The following is a 24,000-nucleotide window of genomic DNA, read 5'->3' as shown; positions in this document are numbered from 1 at the left end:
TCTATCTTATTTCTCTTTCTCTTGTTTCTTTGTAAGTTTTTATAATTTATATATGAAAGATTTGTTTTGATTTCATAACTGTTCTTGAAATATTCTATTTTTATTGTTAATCACTTCGCTTGTAATTAATTTATTTCTTAATTTCCTTTCCTCACTGTGCTATTTCCCCCGTTGGCGCACTTGGGTTTATAGCATCCCGCTTTTCCAATTAGGGTTATAGCTTACAAAACAACAATAATAATAATAATAATAATAATAATAATAATAGGAGAAAAATTTCCGAGGGTTTATCCAAAGAAGAGGGTGTAGTTAATAAGTGCTTGTGAAAGAAAGTTGAACGTGTATACCACTAAGTTCAAAACAGAATTAAGAGAAAAGTAAAGAGAATGGGGACTGAAGAGTTCCACGTACAAGAACTTAGATCAGAGCAAAGCAAATGTAAAATGTGGTTTTTTTTGCAGAACATGCGCTATATACAAGGTTGTTAACAGAAAGGCCTGAAAAAGTATACGCAATGATAATCAATTATAAAATTACATATAAAATCAACAGGATAACGTATGTTTAGATAATCAATAATACTAAGTTCTTTTCATTGTAATACCACAAGTGGATAGTTAGTCTCCATTTGGACTAACGACTTATAAAGGCAATGAATTATTGTAAGTTACTCACTTAGTTGTGAAAGAAAAGTTCCATTCGTTAGTGCACTTTTTACGCCCATAATGTTGCGCAATGAAGTCCTGATTATCAACATTACCTGAGAAGAAAAGAAGTATAAATTGATATATCACATCTTTGTAAAAATATGGACAATACATGTATATATACTGTGGTTACACACGCATGCACATACCCATATATATGTTTATATAAATGTATATATACATACATTATATATATACAGTATATACACACGCGCGCACACACACACACACACACACACATATATATATATATATATATATATATATATATATATATATATATATATATATATATATATATATATATATATATATATATATATGCGCGTGTGGGGGGGGTTCTGTCTGTGTGTATGCAATAAAACCCCAAGAAAAAATGAAAATACTATGTGATTCCTGACCAGTTTTGACTTCATTCAAGACTTGCCTCTAGAGAACGGCGACAAATAGAAATTTTGCAATATATAAGGTAGTACAGTATGAGTACGGAAAAAGAAAAATAAAAAAAAAATCATGAGTGACAGGTTAAAAAAGTGTGTTCTTACAATTTATTTATACTAATAAGTGATTCAATTCTTTATCCTTTTTATAAATAATTTTGCATATATATATGTACATGCAAGCATATATACATACATGTATATTTGCACATATACGCTTACATGTATACATATACATACAAGTATATATCCATACACACATTCATACACAAGCCATATACCACAGTATACAGACAGTATACAGTACATATACCAGTCCATATACATGGAAACTCACATATAAACAGTAACACATGCAAATACATAAAATAAATATAAATACATATACTGTATATGATATTACATATAATAATCAGCATCAGACATGTACAATATGAGGGTACATAATGCCTTAGACAGAAAACAGATGTCGCTAGGGTCAGGCCAGTTTCAAGAAATAAAAATTTATGATGTCTGCAGATCTCTTTAAATAGAAATGCATCTAGTTTGTACAATCCATGTCCAATAACTAAAACATGTATTTATAAATCTGGAATCTATTAAAAAAAAAAAAATCTTAATAAGTTATTGAAATGAACCAATTTCTTAGCACTTGACCAATAAATTATACGATTTTCATCTCTAACTTGAACAAACATTATCAGGTTATTTTGAGAATATCTTAGCCAAGAAACTGGTGTCACTAAAAGTCATGCCTGCTTTGAGAAATCAAAATTCAAAAATGCATCGAGTTTGTACAGTACATAACCTATATACAAACTGTAACTAAAACACTTATGTGATCAATTGATTACATGATGTATGAGGCCAGTAAATAAATGAAAAAACATTGAATGGCATGGTACCGTAAATATATTTTACTATACTTTTGGAGAATAAGTGTAGGTTGCCAATTTTGGATTGCCGTATTAATAGCTGTTACGAGAGATTTGAGTGCGTACAGAGAACCATCCACTACCTTTGCATATGTACATTTCTAATCAAATCAAAGTAATACAGTTAAGAAATCTCTATTCACTTTTATGGTAACAGGAGCATTGAGAGTTTACAACCCTGAATATAATGACGAGGAAATAAATGAGATTGGGATTATAGCAAGAAATTAAAGTACCCCGAAATTGTAATAGATGATACACTAAAATCAGCAAAAAAAATAAATAAATTAAAAAAATAGATCTTATTAAAGAACTAACAATCGAGGAAACTGTACAACAAAAAACTTACATGAACTCCCAAATCACGAATACTTAGGAAGATAGGCTATTCCCCAATTGCTAAACAAAAATGTTTCAATATTAATGTAGCATAAGAGCAATACACAATGAAAATCTCTGTCTTAAAGAATTCTCATGATATTACCATATATTTTATATATCATATGCCATGTACTTTAATTCAAGATAAAAATTTTATATTGGTCAAATAGGTAGAGCCATTGAAAAAGAATTGAACAAAATAAGGCAAGCATAAGATATGCTCAAGATAAATGCAATGGAATGTACAAACTCGATGCATTTATAAGCAATTGGATCTGAAAGTTTCATAAGTACCTCGGTTAAGAATTAAGACTTCCTGATCCATGCTATCATTCACATATTGTACCATTGTATATACATAAACGAATAGGTTTTGCAGTTACTTTTGTGTATGTTTTTCTATAAATGCATTGATATATAATATATGTGCAAATATGAAGGCATAAGTATGTTTATAAGAATAGGGTTTAATGTACATATATGTATGTATACATGTATGTGCAAGTATGTATATGGGTATGCATGCATCTATAAAGATGTATGTACATGTGCGTAGGTACGGTATATACGCATATATATTTAGGTATATACATGGATAATTTAAAATAATATTCAAGATATATTCATATTGATATAAATAAATTGTAGGTAACTATCAGAAGCCCTAAAAGAAAAATTACCTGAAACCTGAAATGCCCCTTTAAGAACCACAACTGGCTAAAGGGGTTATGAGCTCCGCCCATGAAAACACCTGGGAGCTTGAGTCCTGGCAAGTATCATGTTTTTCTCATGTATTTTCTACATATGTCTGTATGCATGTTCGTACTTCCACTGCACCATAGTAAAAAAATAAAAAAATTAAAATCAGGCCTCTTGAAAAAGCAAGACGAAACTAGTCAGGATTCAGACTATATTTTCATTTTCTGTGTTTTTGCACACACACACACACATCATATATATATATATATATATATATATATATATATATATATATATATATATATATATATATTATATCATCGGCCATTTAATATATATGTGTATGTATGTGTTTAAGTGTACATTTATACATATAAGTATGAGTATAATTTGTGAAGGTATATATGTATTACATTAACAATTCTTCAACAAGTGCAAAAGCAAACTCTTCTTGCTAACTTATGAAAAATAACAGATAATAATAGACATTTCGGAAGCTGAATACATCTGTCTTTGTATAAAGAAAAAGGAAAAATTGCTTTGGGTCTATGCCTGCATGAGAATGAAGTGCGAATAAAAGTTAATTTCACGGAACCTAAAATTTAAGCTAAGTTAGTCAGTTTAGCTTCGGGAAAGCAGAAAGGAGCAGACTGAGTATCTAATTACTCTCCTTACTCCTACACATTGCGTTTGTCTTTGGATAGTGAGTGACAGAGCCATTTATTTGGTTTATATCAAAGAGTGTCGACTTGAACGTAGTACTTCATTTATATTATCAAGTTGTGTCGTAAAGGTTGTCTTTTATGGTCATAATTTATTCATTTTTAGTTGGAGCGTATTCTCTCTAAGCAACAGCTTTTAACTAAATGTAGTTATTTCAAGTCGGTTCTGTTCTATTCCTTTTACTAAGATGATAACCCTCCAGTCTCCAAATGCGCACGTCTACGATTATCATTGACCGAAGCTCAGTTTCAGATATGGTAATTCAACGTCCTATAGGGAATATGCCTACCAATTAAGGTGACAATAATAACATAGTTATAATGATAAAAAAAAATTCATTGCAAGTTTTCAAAATTATTTTATAAATGGAACTGATCAATACATTGCCCTCACTTTCTATAAACAGTCCATTTCGAGAAAAAAATAATAATATATTTCTCCCAAAGGAACGTAAAACACCCCGAGAGATGATGTCTCTCATAGCTACTAAAGGGAAACACACGGTATTTCACGATTCTGAAATTGGAAAACTGCAAAGTAAAAAGCACTTTCCAATCGTTCCATGCGTCAACAATTTTCGTGATACAGCAGCAAGTAATGTGTTATATTGGCCAACATAAAGGGTAGTAAAATAGATCACTGAAATAAAGTGATGGTTATTCATTTCTATGATAAAGTTGAGAGAGAGATAGAGAGAAATAGAGAGAGAGATAGAGATAGAGATAGAGATAGAGATAAGAGAGAGATAGGTGGATTCTTAGTTTTACAAAGAAGCAACGCTTCGCAGCCAAACTGCATTACAATGCTTTTTGTTACTACAGTATATACATTATATGTTATTCAATTTCACAAATACTTTCTTCCATTCATTTTGAAAATTTTAAATAGGTAATGTAGCCTATACCACTTCTGACCTACAATACTATCAAAGAGGACCTGATAATTACAGACAAAAATATACTGAGAAACAGTTTATTGGACAGGGCACATCACTTCTAAAGCACAACATTGACACAAGAGCCAACGAAACACTAGAATCTATGATAAACTGTTTATTGAATAGTATATAAAATTCTGACGCAATATAATAAAAGATGAGCCCATAAAACTCCAAACAAAATATAATAAGAAACTGTTTAACGGTTAGTGTGTACAAAATGTCTAATACGAAATAATAATATAAGAGCCCATAAAACTTCAAACAAAAATATAGTAAAAAAACTGTATAATGTACAGTGAAAAACACTTCTGACACGCAATAATAAAATATGAGGCCATAAAACTTCAAAACTTATGCCAGAAAACTGCTTAATGGATAATGTGCAACGTTTCTGACTCGAAATATTATCAGATCCATAAAGCTTATGCTAAGAAACTGTTTAATGTGCAGCAATTCTGACTTGCAATATCACAGAATCCTTATAACTTTAAACAAAATAATAATATGTGTATATATATATATATATATATATATATATATATATATATATATATATATATATATATATATATATACTGTATATATATAATAATGTACTAAGAAACATTTAAATGCACAGTATACAACACATCTAATACGCAATAATAACATAGAAGTAAAAAAATATATAAACTGTTAAACTGTTTAATGGAAGTGTGCAACACTTCTGACTCACAATATTATCACAGATCCCATAAAAATCAGGCATAACATATATCGAGATATTGTTTAAATGAGAGTGAACAACACTTCTGACACGCAATAGTAACAAAGTACACAAAATCTAGAGTATACTGAGAAATGATTTATTTCGAACACCTCTCGCAACATTCAGTATTTAATCTTGAAACCATTAATTGCATAACAGGGTTTCCTAAACCCCAGTAAACTATAGTAAAACCTATCATTTGAGACAAGATACTTGATTAACTTACACATTATGCGTCATTACGGGTAAATTAATTGAACGGGTAAATTAGTGGCTTATATTCCAAAAAGCTTAACAGAAAAAGATAGGTTAATAGTGAAAGTATAACAACTAACATTGTTAAAAGAGTAAATAAAAACCAAAGTTACAGTTTTTATTCTATTTCACATGTTTAGACATTTGCTGTCTCGGTTCCAGACACTGGAACAATGATTTTAACATATTAATCTCAACTACACGAGGATGATTGCACATTCATTTGAAAAACTATAATGACACTGTTCTTGAGCAAAGGATTTATAATAATTTTTCCATCTTATTCTTGTACGGCCCAAAGGTATGAAAAACACTTAAATATACGATACTTACGGATGCTTTCATTAACATTAACATATGACATTACAGTGAAATTCATAAAGTCCACCACCTTATTTTCACTCATTCTAATTACTTTACTCTTGGATGGATCTCCCCCTCTTTAAAAAAAAAATCTAATCTCTTTACCATGGATGAACTGTGGCAAGTTTGGTTGACAATGGACCAGCGTTTCAGGGAAAGAAGACGAAAATGTGAAATGTTCACTCAAAACATAAATACATATCATTACATATATATGTATATATATATATATATATATATATGTATATATATATGTATATATGTATATATATATATATATATATATATATATATATATATATATATATATATATATATATATATATATATATATATGTGTGTGTGTGTGTGTGTGTGCACCGGAAAAAAAGTACGATTGGATAAGATAATCCACCTTTTCCTCACTTCATCTGAAGGTTATTTGAGACTTATATAATTATTTATAAACAAACATACATACACACACACAACCATATATATATATATATATATATATATATATATATATATATATATATATATATATATATATAGACATGGGATCGTCAGCACATCAATATTATGACTTGTGTGAAATATTGAATTACAGACAACCAAACAATGGATCAAGTTTTTTCTCTTAATGAAAATACTAATAAAACACATTATTTTACCGTAAAGTATAAAAAAAAATCACTATTATTATTATTATTATTATTATTATTATCATTATTATCGACAAAAGAAGTATTTTCCGTCAAATACCTTAAATGCCGTAGGATAAGCTTCCTAAAACACAAAGAGCACTTCTAATACCTAATATCTATCAATTTTACGCGAGAAAACCAATACAGATATCCTCATTAACGAACTCATTACTGCTGCAACATGTGTGCATAATTTACTCCAATTGCAACCTTTTCCCAACGGTGATACATTTCTCATGGCACAAAGATGTAAATGTATCATTTGAAAAATGCAGTCTAAAAGGCGAGCACTTAAAAAGCGGGGGAAAAACGGTTTATTATTAGATTTGGATCCTTTTGATACGCTGCTGTAAGCATTGACCTTTTTTCAACCCTTGACTTGTTTCTTTTCATTTTATGCGTAAATTACAATTCCATGAAAAATAAGTTTCTAAAAAGGGACGCAAAACAATGTGATATTAATCTTCCAAATAAAGTCAGTCATCGCAATTATAAAGTCTGTATCACTGAAAAGAATATTTAACTTACGTTTCCATACTACTAGGACTTGTGAATCCGCACATCTTTGTTTATATATTGCACAACTTTTACAGCAACGCAGATAAAGCTTTATACAGCTAATTTCTTGTAAATTTTTTTTGGGATCCCTTTTCACATGTATTATGGATAAAAAACATATTCATTTTTCACAGAATATTTACAACAAAGCTACAAATTTTCAATAACAGTAATAAAAAAAATAATTCAAATAATAACAATAATAAATGGATACGAAATTTCCTTAAAACACATACATTTTTTAACGATTTACGTTGATATCTGTGGATAAAAAAAGTTACATACTGCTCAATCTATCTGTTATACTGTCTTTTTACTAAACAAACAAAGGCCACTTCGAAAAAAAATTATTATCCTTCAAAACAGAACATACAAAATAAGCTATGACACTTGCCTTACTGTAAGCATCTCGGAAATAAAGAAATTATATATATGTATCTATATATATATATATATATATATATATATATATATATATGTATATATATATATATATAATATACATACACATATATATACATATATACATACACATATATACATACATATATACACATATATATACATATATATACATATACATATATATACATATATATACATACATATATATATACTTACATATATATATATATATATATATATATATATATATATATATATATATATGTGTGTGTGTGTATATATATATATATATATATATACATATATATATATATATATATATATATATATATATATATATATATATATATACATATACATACATACATATATATATATATATATATATATATATATATATTATATATGCATATATATATGTCTGTGTGTATGTGTATATACTGTAGGCTATATATATAAAAATATATATATATATATATATATATATATATATATATATATATATATATACATACATACATACATAATATATACATATATATGTTTATCATCTCCTCCTACGCCTATTGACGCAAAGGGCCTCGGTTACGTTTCACCAGTCGTCTCTATCTTGAGATTTTAATTCAATACTTCTCCACTCATCATATCCCACTTCAAGATTCATACTTCTCAGGCATGTAGGCCTGGGTCTTCCTACTCTTCTAATGCCTTGGGGAGCCCAGTTGGAAATTTGGTGAACTAATATCTCTTGAGGAGTGCGAAGAGTATGCCCAAACCATCTACATCTACCCCTGACCATGATCTCATCCGCATATGGCACTCGAGTAATCTCTCTTATACTTTCGTTTCTAATCCTGTCCTGCCATTCAACTCCCAATATTCCTCAAAAGGATTTGTTCTCAAATCGACTAAATCTGTTGGAGACTGTTTCATTGTCATACCTCGACTAATTTCCATTCAGTAACACAGATCTCACTAAAGTGATATATAGCCTGATTTTTATATGCAATTTCAGGCGATTTGATTTCCAAATTTTTCGCAACCTAGCCATTGTCTGATTTGCTTTTTTCAATCTTTCACTAAAGTAATATTGTGATGACCCTGTATTGGAGATCATAGTTCCTGAATACTTAAATGATCCTACCTTATTAATGTTTTCTCATTCCAATGATATTTCTACTTCCATTGAATACTCCATTCTCATCATCTTTGTCTTTCTTCTGTTTATCTTGAGCCCTACCTCATGTGATATTCCATGCATTTTGGTAAGCAAGCTTTGCAAGTCCTATGGTGTTCTGCTAATAAGGGAAGCGTCATCAGCATACTTTAGGTCAGCTAATCCAGTCCAATCCTTCTCCATTTCCAACTGTTGTACGCATTACAAAATCCATGAGAAGGAAAAACGGCATAGGTGACAACATATTCCCTTGGAGTACTCTGCTGTTCACTGGAAATTCATTTGATAGGACTCAACTAACATTATCATTCCAAGAGTAATTCCATCATAATGCAGGACTCTCCAGAAAATTGGAAGGTGCACACTATCAAAGGTTTTTCTATCATCCACAAATGCCATCAAAATTACATTTCTATATTTTACTCATTGCTGTACAACATATCTCAAAATAAAAATTTGATCAGTACAACTGATTTACTTTTCCTAAATACTGCTTAATAATCTCTCGGATTTTCATCAATCTTTCTCTCTGGTCTTTTTAAAATAAGCATGCTATATATTTTCATAACAACTGATGTAAGTGTGATGCCACTGAAATTATTGCAATCCGTCAGGTCTCTTTTCTTTGCCATTTTCACCAACACTCCTGGCTCCCATTTATCAGCTTTTGCCTCTTCACGCCACAATCTACAAAATAATCTTGTAAGTATTCGAGGGGGTCACTTCATTTTCGACCAGTATCATCTCAGCAGTTACTCCATCGTATCCAGGGACTTTCCATCTCCTGAGTTTTCTAATAATAGCTTCGACTTCAAACACACTAAACTCATTCATGGGCACATAAATGTCTTCATCAACTTCAGGTATACCAATTAAATTATTCCTTTCGTATCTCCTATTCATGACCTCACTAAAGTGTTCCATCCAATGTTGCCTTTCTTCATCCTCTATTGTTATAACAGATCCATCACTCTTTTTGATGGGTATATGCTGCTGCTTCTTCATTCCCATACAAATTTCATTAATAATTTTATGAGCAATTCTTACACCATAGCCACTCCCTGAATTAATAGCTCTATCAGCATAATCTGCTTTTCTGTCTAAATATTGTCTCCAGTCATTCCTGGCGTTTCTTTTGACCTCACTATCAATACTGGAATACTTAGCATGCTCTACCTTGTAATTTTCATTACTTCCTCAAAACTGTCAACAATCAATTTCTGTCTTTGTCTCCTTTTTGTAGTATCCCCGTATCATATAATATACATGGCTTTCTCCTTGTAACTGCCTGTCCCAAAACTTCACTACCAACTGACTGATATATGTTCTTAATAGCACAACATGCTTCACTAATTGTGTGCTTTTCGTCTCTCCAAGACTCTAAGACAGCAAATCGATTCCTACATTCAATTGAAAAAGTTTCTTTGCGCTCATCTTTCAGAAACTTGGTTGTATCAAACCTAAGTATTCTATCTACATTTCTGTTGGGTGCTTTCAGTTTTAATTTCAGGGTGGTAATGAAGAGCTGGTGATCACTACCAATATCTCCTCCTCTATAGCTTCTCACATTTCTTAAGACTCCTCCATCTCTCTTTATTAATGGCTATGTGATCTATTTGATTTTTGTAATTGCTGCATGGTGAAGTCCATGTATATTTGCGGATGTCCTTGTGCTTGGAAATTGCCTCCACTGACAATATTGTTTGTTGAACAGAAACTTATAAAATATACTCCAATTTCATTTGCAACTTGCCAAGATCCACAACACCCATTACATTCTCTATACCTTCATTATTACTTCCAACTTTAGCATTAAAGTCACCAATTACAATTTTCATGTCTCTCTCTGGGATCTCATCAATTAAACTCTGCACTTCATAGTATTCATCTTTCCTTTCTTCGGGGGAATCATTTGTTGGTGCATAGCAAACTATAATACCCATATCACACTGCTTTGCTTTAAACTTCGTAAGTAACAATCTACTATTTACAGTTTTCCACTCAGTTAATTAATGCCTTGAGAAACTCTTGGTGTCATCATCATTCCTACCCCTTCTCTTCCAACGCCATGTCCTTCCTGAATAGATATATATATATATATATACATATATATATATATATATATATATATATATATATATATATATATATTGCCTTGGTCTAAGATTTCCTACCAATCCCCTACAACGTATTTTACTTAGGGCTAAGGTAGTATACAAACTATTTCATAAATTCACTCTCCACTTGCTGTAACTTCCCAATCTGATTCATGGTTCTAACATTCCATAACAAATTTCGATTTTTCTTTAGCATTTACAAACCGGGAGATTCTTAGCCCCTGCTACGCCCGGGAATGTCTGCCATTCTGTCATCTTCTCTTTCCTTTAAGTGACTAAATCCAAAAAGGATTCATTGGCTAGATTCATCAAAGGATAGCCAGTTCCTCGTGATGCACAGTGCCTATCTAACAAAGGGAAGAGGCTCTTGCCAGTCCTTACTAATTCCAGAAATATCATCTGCCAGGCGTCAAGAGTAAAAGCCGATGAGACATCTTGTCTATCGCCATAAACCCAATCCTTCACCCTGCTCCCAGTGACTTCTCCGAGATTTAGGGGAGCATTTCCTCCACACCCAAGTTCTCGTTACTCCTGCAGGTTGCTCATCCGCTTATTCAACCATTGGCAAACATGGAATTCCTAAGATTTATATATATATATATATATATATATATATATATATATATATATATATATATATGTATATATATTTATGTATATATATATACATATACATATACATATATATATATATATATATATATATATATATATATATATATATATACATATATATATATATATATATATATATATATATATATATATATATATATATATATGGGTGGCTTGATCGACTGGCACATACCCAGATCAAACCAGTATGATACTTAAGGTTATGCAATGCTGAGTTTACTCTAGAAAATAGAACAATTACGGAGTCGACAAACACATGCAATTTACAGTAGAAATTGATTTTATCATTATCGCGAAACCTAGTGTAAGATGATGTGTGGTTCTATGAGTACAGCAGACAACATTGCTATTGTTCCAATTAACTTTTTTCACTTAAATACTGGCGATGTACTTTCCAAATGCCATAATAATATATAAAACATCCAAATACTGGGGATTCTTTAAAGGCTGACCAAAAAGAGTTAGGTTAAATCGATCCATAACATCGACGCAATGGTATTATTAACTGCCCCTAGTAACTTCCAGGAATAACGATCAAGAACTGCATCATCTTAGAAAGAAGTCTTGTAAGAGACAAGTAGGGTCATTTTCTTAATTGGCTTAAAACCACATCTTTACAACTCCCAAGTCTGAAATTACCAGAGGGTAATGGTGAAATTTACTTTATCAAACATAGGAGACATTGGCAAACAATCTACGAGTCCATTCCTTTATATATTTCAAAAACAAGAACATAAAGTTTATTTGCTAGGAACTCTATTTCTAGAGAACTTACTCGTGAATATAACAATATTTAAACTTTTGATGTCATGCTAAAAACCTTCATAAAATATAATCTTTATAATTTTATTTCTTCAATATCTTTATATACGTAAACGTACAGTATCTAAATATAATATACGGAGATAAGAGCAGGCTCTGGCATTGCATTGGGGAGGGAAAGGAGTGTCATTACTTGATGCATAATAAAAATATATTTCATCGTTGCAAGGAAATTAATAGTTGTCAGTCAGCCATCCCTTCACAAGAGACGACAGTAAACAATCTGCTTATAATGCCAAAGTTGACTGGGAAGAAATTCTTGTATGAGATCCAGTTGAATGTCATCATTAACACTTAATTGTTTTAGGTTATATTACTGGAATTAAGTGCATGACCGACTTTCATTAAATAACAATCTGAGAGAACTAATGAGGAACATGGGTTCATATCTTTTATACGTAAAACTACAGAACATTAATATTATTCTTTTTTTTTTTTACTTTAAGGAAAGGCATAAACAGAAAGAAGGATTCTCAATCTCTTTTATATCTAAAGTCTCTAAATGTCAAGAAAAATTCTGAGAGTACTACTAAAGGTACACGTGTTCCCTACTGAACTCCATCCCCCTAATCTCTAAGAGCATGCAGACTAATAAAATAAGACAGACAGAGGGCTACCAATTTTCATGCACATCTATACACTGTAGTCCATCTTTGTGCAACTTATGTGCATTCCCTTCATATGTAGAGAAGGAATGGAGAGGAAAAGTTAAGTGTTAGATACACTAATAGGCAGAGAGGTGGTCTATATCACTTCTTCAACATATATGCACGATGGTATACATTTGTTTAATTTCTGTCGTATCCCTTCAAGTACATAAGAGGATTTGCGAGGAAAAAGTAAATAGCACACTAATAGGCAAATAGCAAAAATCCCACCATGCACAGTGTACTTTTATACTAAGTTTGACTGGAATACATTCAATCATGGAAGAGTTCCAATGACAGGGAAATTATGATAGATACGCAAAGGGAGAGATAAACAGACATGGATCTCTCTTTCTGAAAATGAAAACATGACTATCTCCTCTCACATCAAGTTCGACAAAAATACATTTTTCAACAATATCAGGTAGGAGCAAATAGGATAAGGTAACTGTGACAGAAACATTATTGAGCAGACGTATTGATTTCCCTTCATATACATTTAAGTAGGATTATCTATTTATATACTAAGTTTGAATGATATCTATACAACCAGGAAAGATGATTTGTATGACAGCTAAATGTTGGACCCAATATTTTAACGATTGAAACGGGGGTCTGGAAATCCATTCCCTCGTCGTGGTTCTACACGACCTTACCTTTGAAAATCAATCTTAAAAAAATGAAATTTCAAAGTCCACAGAAGTAGAAATAAAAAATTTATATTATAAACTTAAAACTCTGCCCGTAAACAAGATACACAAATTTCACAAAATTTAGGCACGGTAAATTTTTCTTCATCTTTTTTATAAAACATAAGATTCCCTTCATAAGCATATCCCTAGGGCCAGGGGAATGGCTGTGTATATTAGGATTGAGTACCCTGCTTCTCATAAGTCCCGCTATCAATGTGGATGTCATGAGATTCAGGTAATAAAAGTTTGTGGCAGGTATAACAACTTTTATTTGTCTTCGATCTACCGGAATCCAGACATGGATGATTCTGTCTTCGATTGTCTTCTTACCATTATGGCTACGATACAAGAAGATGATAGAAAGGCTTCTTTTGTATTTGTTGGTGCTTTTAATGCTCACCATAGGGAGTGGTTAAGTTCTATCTCTTCTACCGATTGCCATGGCTTAAGAGCTTTAGACTTTGCCTCTGAATCAGGCTGTGAGCAAATCATAAGTGAAGCTATCCACAGGTCAGGTAATTGCTTGGACCTCGTATACACTGACTCCCCTGGCATTATAACAAGAAAGGTTGGTTCTCCAGTCGGGACATCTGATCATGCCTTGATTTCATTAGTAGTGAAGACTGAGCAGCCTGTCCCTGATATATCATATTCTTGTAAAATCTATATGAAATCCCAAGCAGACTGGAATGGAATTTTGCATGATCTTTTGTGCTTGAATTGGTCACAATTATATAGTAGTGTAGATCCTGTTGTCCCTTTGAATGAGAATATAGTCAACATAATTGATAGGCGTATCCCTTCTCGTGTGCTAAGGTACCGAGTGAAGGACAAACCGTGGTTCAATGATGATTGAAGACGTGCTTATTTGGAGAAGCAGGAGGCCTATCATCCTTGGAAGGGTAACGGATCAGATTTGACCTGGAATAACTATACTCAGCTTCGAGCTTTTGCTCAGAGAGTTTATGCCTCAACTGAAAAGGAGTACAATTTAACCATAAAAGAAACCCTTTCTGGTACAACTCAGGAACATAAATGGTGGTCTACTCTTAAATCTGCACTCTTTGGTGTAGATGCAACAGTTCCTCCTTTACTTGAACCAGATGGCTCTGTCTCTCACTGTCCAAAGGAAAAGGCAACCCTTTTGGCTGATGTTTTTAGCAGTAAACAGAGTAATGAAAAACTTGAACTTCCTCATTCATGTTTTCCTGAGGCTAAACTAACTAGTTTAGCTTTTCGATCTCGTGAAATTAAAGGTCTGTTGATGGACCTTGATGCTTATGGAGGTGTAGATCCAAATGGTATTTTTCCATCGTTTTTTATAAAGACAGCAGATTTCTTAGCTCCAAAGTTATCTGCTATTTTGCACAAGTTAGCAAGAAGAGGAGCTTTTAGCACTTGTTGGAGGATTGGTAATGTTACTCCTCTATGTAAATGTGTTTGTGGTAGCTCAAGTCCCACTGATTACCGCCCAATTTCCATAACTCCCATATTATCTAAGTTTTTTAGCGTCTTCTGGCAAAACGTCTTCATAGGTTTGCTGAAGGTAATCATCTACTCCCTAGTTTGCAATTTGGTTTTCGTATAGGCCTTGGAGCATGTGATGCCCTTCTTACAATCTCCAGCGCTGTACAGAAATCCCTTGATTGTGGTCAAGACGTTCGTATGATTGGCCTTGATATTAGTGCTGCCTTTGACCGTGTTAATCATGAGGCCCTTATTTTCAAACTCAAACAGTTGGGAGTGGGTGGATCGTTTCTTAGCATTATTATTGATTTTTTAAGTAATAGATCTCAAAGAGTTGCTGTTCATGGGCACCATAGTGAGTATAGGAATGTGATATCCGGTGTTCCACAGGGTAGTGTTCTTGGCCCATTACTTTTCATACTATATACACATGACATGTGGTTTGGCCTAGAAAACAAGCTTGTTGCATCTGCAGATGATGCTACTCTCTTTGCATCAATTCCATCCCCTGAATGTAGATCTGGGGTTGGTGAATCCATTAATAGAGATTTAGCTAAAATTAGTGCATGGTGCAAATTATGGGGTATGAAGATGAATCCTAACAAAACTCAAAGTATGATTGTAAGTAGGTCAAGGACGGTGGCTCCTCAACATCCGGATCTCAGTATTGACAAGGTTTCTTCAAATTTGTATAAAATTTGTTGGACAGAAACTTACGGTCTATTAGATTTCTTATTCCTGATCTAGATATTAATCTTTGGCACCGTCGTTCAATTAGTTCATTATGCATGTTGCATAAGATTTTTCATAACTCTGACCATCCATTACATTCAGATCTCCCTGGACAATTCAATCCTGTTTGTAATACTAGGCAGGCAGTTAATTCTAATAGCCAGGTCTTCTCCATCAGGAGGCTCAATACTACACAGTATTATCGAAGTTTTATTCCAGCTGTTACAAAGTTGTGGAATGATCTTCCTAATCGGGTAGTTGAATCAATAGAACTTCAAAAGTTCAAAGTTGGAGCAAATGTTTTTATGTTGATCAGGCTGACATGAGTCTTTTTATAGTTTATATATGACATATCTGTTTTTGACGTTGTTAATAGTTTATATAGGACATATCTGTTTTGACGTTGTTACTGTTTTAGAATGATTTATTGTTAACTTGTTCTCATCATTTATTTATTTCCTTATTTCCTTTCCTCACTGGGTTATTTTTCCCTATTGAAGCCCTCGGGCTTATAGCGTCTTGCTTTTCCAACTGGGGTTGTAGCTTGGCTAGTAATAATAATAAGAATAATAATAATACACAAACGACAGGTACGATACAGGGGTTGACTTTTGAAATATATATATATATATATATATATATATATATATATATATATATATATATATATATATATATATATATATATACAGTATATATATATATATATATATATATATATATATATACATAATATATATATATATATATACATAATATATATATATATATTTTATATATATATATATTATATATATATATATATATATATATATATTATATATATTATATATATATATATATATATATAAATATATATATATATATATATATATAAATTACAATGAGTAAAATGTTTCAGCCTTTCTATATGTCATCTATGCGCCCCAAGTGAAAATACTATACATGTAAATATCCATTTTTCACTGATTCACATTTATAAACCTAAAACAAGAGTGAATACGCAAAAAACATTAATCGCTGAATGATAATTAATCTTTGAACTAACTACTCGCTAACTAACATCGTTTGCTTATCACATCAATATAATTTCATAAATGTTAGAACTAGGTCTGAGGAGTCACTGTCAAATTCACATTACAAACGTCAAAAAACGCCTTTCTTTGTAACTATAGACTACTCAGTTTTAGTATAGTATCGTATTAATGCATACATAATCGGTCACCTTTTCCCAGTTTTCAATACACATATATTCGTTAAACTTTAAAACCTGCTATAAAAAATATGATGCCTGCTAAGGATGGAGGTCTACATCGTACAAGACAAAAGTAATGCTTACGAATTGAATAAAACGCCGTAGCCATCTGTACCTGATGTTAAATAAGAGATAATTTTGACAAACAGCCATCCAAATAAACGAGTTAAAAAAACATCTCAACATCAAACTAGTAAAGAAGTTCAGGTATAAACTAAATATTGAATCCCAAGGATGGCCCTTAAAAAGTCTGCAGCAAATGTCTCGGCGATGGGAACGAGGAGGCCATTCCAAGCAATTCCCACCCACACTCTATGCACTGTGCAGTAAATTTTACCGGAGTTAGACAATCTCCCTTATATTATAAAGAGCAATTGTCAATATATATATATATATATATATATATATATATATATATATATATATATATATATATTCCAGTCACACTAATTAGCATTGCCAGACGATTAACTACTCGGTCTCTTCCCATCCCTCCGGCGGGGGGGGGGGGGGGAGGGAATAGGCATACCCTAATGAGAGTGGTTGTAATTAGGAAAGGGAGAAGGGGTGGGAAGTGTTGAATCTATGTGTACACGCGCGTTTACATATGTATTTAAATATTTAGCAGTCATTTTGACGGGTCGCGTATTAGTATTTTAGAAACGAAGATGGAACGGACTTGCGGAGTTAAAAGGCCTAATAATTATGTGAAAGTGGTTAACTATAAAGCGCTGGTACCTCCACTAACCTCTCTACTTTGCCTTTCAGTGACTCCTTTGCTTCTCCCCTCATTTCCTCTGTCTTTATCTCTAACTTCTATCCTGGAGTATCGATTTTAGCGCACAAATGAGATGCAGGACACAACGCATACAAGAGTTATCACCTTCCACAGGAGGTATTCATAAGAGGCAAATAGATCTCCCACACACTGGCTGCAATTCACAAAACCAAAGGGGAAACGCCGAACCCGCTGCCTCCCTGAGGGGTAGAGAGAGCCTCTTTTCAGACCAACAGCCTCAATTGCAATATTTCTAAAGAACCAAAGAGTATTTCTGAACTTACATCCCTTCCTCCTGTCACTGACAAGGAACCTTAAAGAAAAGGTTCTAAGAAGTCATAAATATTTAGCCGGCGGAAATTTCGGCGCCTACCATCCAACCGACAATGACGTTCAGTATGTTCTTGCTCCCGTTGCTTTATCACAGCACTTCTTATGATATACGTCCGATTTAAGCAGCCTTGTCAGAAACAGGGAGCAAGCATTGCGTAAATACTTAGCCACAAGGAAATGAAAAGTAAGGCAAACAATTAAAGGAAGTAATGCCATTTCGCTGGTAGTTAGGAAAGAAAAATAAAGTATGAAATGGATTAATTTATATATTTTCTCGTTTATTCTCGTTTTCCTCGCATAATATGGACTTATGAATTGCACTATGAACCGAGCTTTTCTAGAAAAGTTAATACTCATAAGAGTCTACTTTTTTCTTGATGTTGTAAACCCTACCTCTATTTAATCTACCTTTTTTCCTTGGTTTTCAACGCCAGCACGTCCAGAACTACCGTCCTTTCATCATTTCAAATTAGATAAAATTATTTTCCTTCATACTACCGTCCACTACAATAATTATTTCCGCAGAACAAATTTCACTCCAATTCTTGAATCGTCCTATTAACGATAGCTACGATTTTTCTCTCTATCCGTAGTTTTACGATAATTCTTCCGTTCTCATACAAATTAGCTTCGTACTTTTTCTTTCTTTGCAGTAACATTATTTTCATACCTTCTTTTCACCAACTAGCGCTCTGTGTAATTCTTCTTTCCTGATTACAATAAAACCTTAATTCCTTCACCTTAAAACAATTTCCTGCAGCAAATACTTTCTCATATCAAATTCAGCCGCAATTCTTCTTTCTTCATATTCTAAACCAGAACTTTACTTTATTACCTTACAAAATAGTCATAACTTCAACGGACAACCTAAAGTCCCAAATCGTTAACTTAAAAGTGAGGCTGTGAAGTGTTGCTTCTTCGAGTAGAACTGACTGACGTGAGGAATTCTATTGAACTACAACTTCCCTCTTATATATCAAAAGACTGAACCACGATAATCATTTAGGCTCTTACAAAGAACCTAACCCTTCACTCAAGTTTTCATGATGTAAATATTGGCAAACATATATTTAACACGAATTACTGGTATGAACGCCACTTAAATACGCTTAAATCAAGACATCAATTCATATCGAGAAACTGTCTCATTGTGCACTTTTAATTCATTCATTAATTGATATTAAATCTAGTAGTCAATGATTCCTTGTCTTTATAAAGTGCATCATAGACTAAAATAACCTTAAAATTTTCACAGCAAAATGCGTGTTAGAAAGTCTTGACACAAACTGGAAGTGAGGTATAAATAATTTGTGCATTTTTCCAAGTTTCTGCAAGGAGGTGGATTATATGATCTTTTTTTTGTGATTACAAAGCTCTTCGGTCTAGAACTGTATCTAATATCTAGACATTAATGAAAAGCAATTCCGTTCTGTTAGCGTCCCCCGATGTTTTCTTGACTTGCCTCTTTACTAAAGTTAACTTCCCATATACGTTATGTAAAGTATCTCAAAGCATAAGGATGAAAAGGTTAATGTAAAATGACGTCAACAAAGATCCTGATAAAAAAAAAAAATATATATCTTTTTCAACTGAATAAGCTTTAGTGATAGCCGTATTAGAGATAAGAAAGGGTTGTTATCTGAAGTGATGAGATCGTTAAAGCAAATATGAAGAGTTAATTCTTGTCTTTACCGTTTTATTTTAACAATCATAGCGACAACGAATCTCAGACTTACGATTTCAGGATTTAACTACAAACCATTCTTTTCATTCTTATTTGAATGTTTAAAGATCAAACTGAAAATATTGTGCACATTCAAACTTACAAATATATATATATATATATATATATATATATATATATATATATATATATATATATATATATATATATATATATATATATGGTGCAAACAGGTGCAATGTCATATTTCCTTGTTACCTTGAAAAACATATATGTATATGTATATATATATATATATATATATATATATATATATATAAATAAATATATATATATATATACATATATATATGTATATATATAAAAAAATATACATATATATATATATATATATATATATATATATATATATATATATATAAAATAATGTTTTATAAAATCCTAAATGACCATCTTGAAGTTAAATATTTAGAAAGTACGAATATTATACGATCTGCATGGTTTCATGTAAAAGTATCATGCATCATGGGAAAATGAGATTGTTTTTCAAACTACATACAGAAAATGAGAACATACAACGTCTTCTCTTTTTCGAGGTGCCTTCTTTAAGGATTCAATACTCGAGCAAGTAAGAAAACTAATAATAAACGTGAGGCGAGAGACCAAATAACCATTCATTCTGAGGTAGTCTGATTAAAATGGTTAAAAAGGAGGAAACTATCAGAGAGAGAGAGAGAGAGAGAGAGAGAGAGAGAGAGAGAGAGAGAGAGAGAGAGAGAGAGAGAGAGAGAGAGAGAGAGAGAGAGAGAGAGGAATGTCCTGCAGGGTATTAGAACGTACATTCTATTTAAATCTTAACCTACATCTATTCATCTATTCCAATATATTCACTTGGTGTTCATCAGCGAAGCTCTAGGAAAAATGTGCTCTCCAATGAAGGTGTACAGGAATAAATTTCACATCTGACTTCTAAGGCACACCAAGGAAATTAATAGTTCACTGTAATGTCCGAATATCGTGGTCTATGTTAAAATATGAAAACCATGGATGCAACAGAGTAATAAGTTACCAATTAATTTCATCATGATAACATCTTGGGAAATACTCTAAAGACGAAGGACCAGACTTCGAATATTTTCAAAGTAACATCACTGGATGAACATGAACATCTAACAAAAATGTGTTTTCCGTAATTATAAAATAAAAAAAAAACACTTTCACACCCGCATTATATAATTTCTGCAAACAGAGCAAGTTTAATGGATCAGAGGAAAAGTATCAGGGGATTTGTCCAGAAACTCAAAGCAATAAACTCATCCAAAGTCCTTTGAAGAGACTGAATTCATTCAAGACAAAAATTAAAACATTTTAAAACGTGTATAAATATGAAAGTAAAGGTCAGATGTTATTAAACGTGGTTCATAAAAGTTTATTAGGCAATTTCAAATGATGACAATCTGAAAAGGTAAATACTCTCAAAATACTTGGCTCTCTCTCTCTCTCTCTCTCTCAGATTAGTTCTTCGAATAATTAAACTTGAATAAAAAGCTGCTCACACGATAAGTTTAGATATTTTTGTTTTACCCAAGGTCTATACTTGGTTTTACCAGCCAGAATAATAGTAGGATTTACATTACGTCCATAAAAAGTGGAGAAATAAAATAATCCTCCTTTCATCGAGTTCTAGTTGGACAAATATCGGTCTTCTTTATAACTTTGACGGCAAAGGTTCAGATTCATAGATTTTGAGCATAGGTAGCTGCTCGGAATAGAATCTTTAAAAAAAATACATTACCTACCGACTCTACAAATAAATCCCGCCAGAATATAGCTATGGACTTTCATTGAAGAAAATAAAGTCTAAAATAAGCTTATAAATTGTAAAAAAGGGGGGAAAATAATTCAACCAAAGTGTAACGGATCTCCCCGTCGATTCATGAATACTACTGGTGGTGACAACAGGTCGCCAAAAAATTTACGAGGAAGATTTTGGGGGGTGATCTGAAATCCATATTCATCCAAGGGTTAAAAGAATACCTTTAAACCTTGATTCCCCCTCTTTCTTTTTTAACGGAAACTTTCAAATTACATTTCTTGACCAAATACATTTATCTGCCATAGATATTTCTGTGACCCTTTCTCATTTATGAAGATAGGATTATAGATTTGTTATTATTATTATTATTATTATTATTATTATTAGCTAAGCTACAACCCTTGTTGGAAAAGCAGGATGCTATAAGCCCAAGGGTTCCAATAGGGAAAAATAGTCCAGGGAGAAAAGGAAGTAAGTTAATAAACAAACTATGTAAGAAGTAATGAACAATTAAAATAAAATATTGTAAGAACAATAACAACATTAAAACTGATATTTCACCTACAAACTATAAGAAGAATTGTGTCTGCCTGTTCAACATAAAAACATTTGCTGCAGGTTTGAGCTTTGGAGTTCAACAGATTCAAAAACATGATTAGCAAGGTCATTCCCCAACTTGGTCACAGCTGGAATAAAACTTTTGGAATAATGTGCAGTATTGAGCCTCATGATGGAGAAGAGTGACTATTAGAATTAACTGCATACCAAGTATTGCAAACAGTATGGTACTCTCCGGGAAGATCTGAATGCAAAAGATGGTCAGAATTAGGAAAAATCTTTTGCAAAATGCATAACAAACTAATTGAACGACGGTGCCAGAGATTAATATCTAGATCAGGAATAAGAAATTTTAGACTGTGAATTCCTGTACAACAAATTAAGATGAGAATCAGCAGCTGAAGAAAAAATGTAGAATGAAAGAATTAAAACACATCAGAATAGATTGATCACCGAAACTCTTAAAAGACTTTCTCAATAGGCTAATTTCTTGCGCAATTGAAGAGACAGATCTAATGTTTCTCAAAATTAAATTTGCTGTCGAAAATCACATCCAAATTTTTAAGTCATAGAGAGTTAAAAGAAATATTATCAATGCTGAGATCCGGAAGTTGTGGACCCACTGTCCTCGACCTACTTACAATCATACTTAGAATTTTGTTAGGATTCAACTCCATGCATCATAATTTGCACCATGCACAAATCTTAGCTAGATCTCTATTAAGGGGTTCGGCAACCCCACATCTACTGTACATTCAAGAGATGGAATCGATGCAAATAGAGCAGCATCATCTGCATATGCAAAGAGCCTGTTTTCCAGCCCAAACCACATGTCATGTGTATATAGTATGAAAAATAATGGGCCAAGAACACTACCCTGAGAAACACCAGATATCACACTCCTATGGTCAGTATGGTGCCCATCAACAACTCTTTGCTATCAATTACTGAACAATTCAATAATGATGCTAAAAAAGACCCACCTACTCCCAACTGTTTGAGTTTGAAAACAAGGGCTTCATGATTAACACGGGCAAAGGCAGCACTTAAATCAAGGCAAATCATACGAATTTCTTAACAATATTTCCTAGCTCATCAACCTCAACTAATTGTCTTCAACTTTAATGACTAAACATTCATATCCATGGACAAACTGACTTCATCACTTGTCGGAATTAATGTTTCACCAGTGTCCGATTTTCCGACCCTTGTCAATCTCAGACCACAGACCTTATCAAAATACGATTTCATCATTCAACTACTCGTTTTGTTGCCGTTTTGAATTTCTGAATTCCTACTTTGGTCCTGATTCTCGTAGCTGAAGTACGTTTAAACGTCATTTCATAAGTTTAGTAATAGTAGTTTACTTGAGAAGGCTGAATCGAATCTGAACAAATATAACAAAATTAATACAATCAATATCTTAAATAATTTTCCCATATTTCA

General features: G+C 32.2%; 1 protein-coding gene across 2 annotated transcripts in view; it reads right to left on the bottom strand.

The window, feature by feature from the left end:
* The window catches only part of LOC137654605 (probable G-protein coupled receptor CG31760), a 1,168,850-nt gene that overhangs the window by 1,056,087 nt on the left and 88,763 nt on the right, over positions 1 to 24,000 (bottom strand). Inside the window, exon 1 of one of the 2 annotated variants that reach the window (XM_068388387.1) lies at positions 676 to 760. The exons of the other annotated variant lie outside the window; for it this stretch is intronic. The gene's annotated coding sequence lies outside the window, so the exon portion shown is untranslated. Of the gene's footprint in view, positions 1 to 675; positions 761 to 24,000 lie in introns of those variants that run through there. 2 annotated transcript variants of the gene reach the window in all.

This window comes from Palaemon carinicauda, chromosome 15, assembly GCF_036898095.1.
Source record: "Palaemon carinicauda isolate YSFRI2023 chromosome 15, ASM3689809v2, whole genome shotgun sequence".
Taxonomy (NCBI): Eukaryota; Metazoa; Arthropoda; class Malacostraca; order Decapoda; family Palaemonidae; genus Palaemon; species Palaemon carinicauda.
This window is presented reverse-complemented; position numbering and strand designations above follow the sequence as displayed.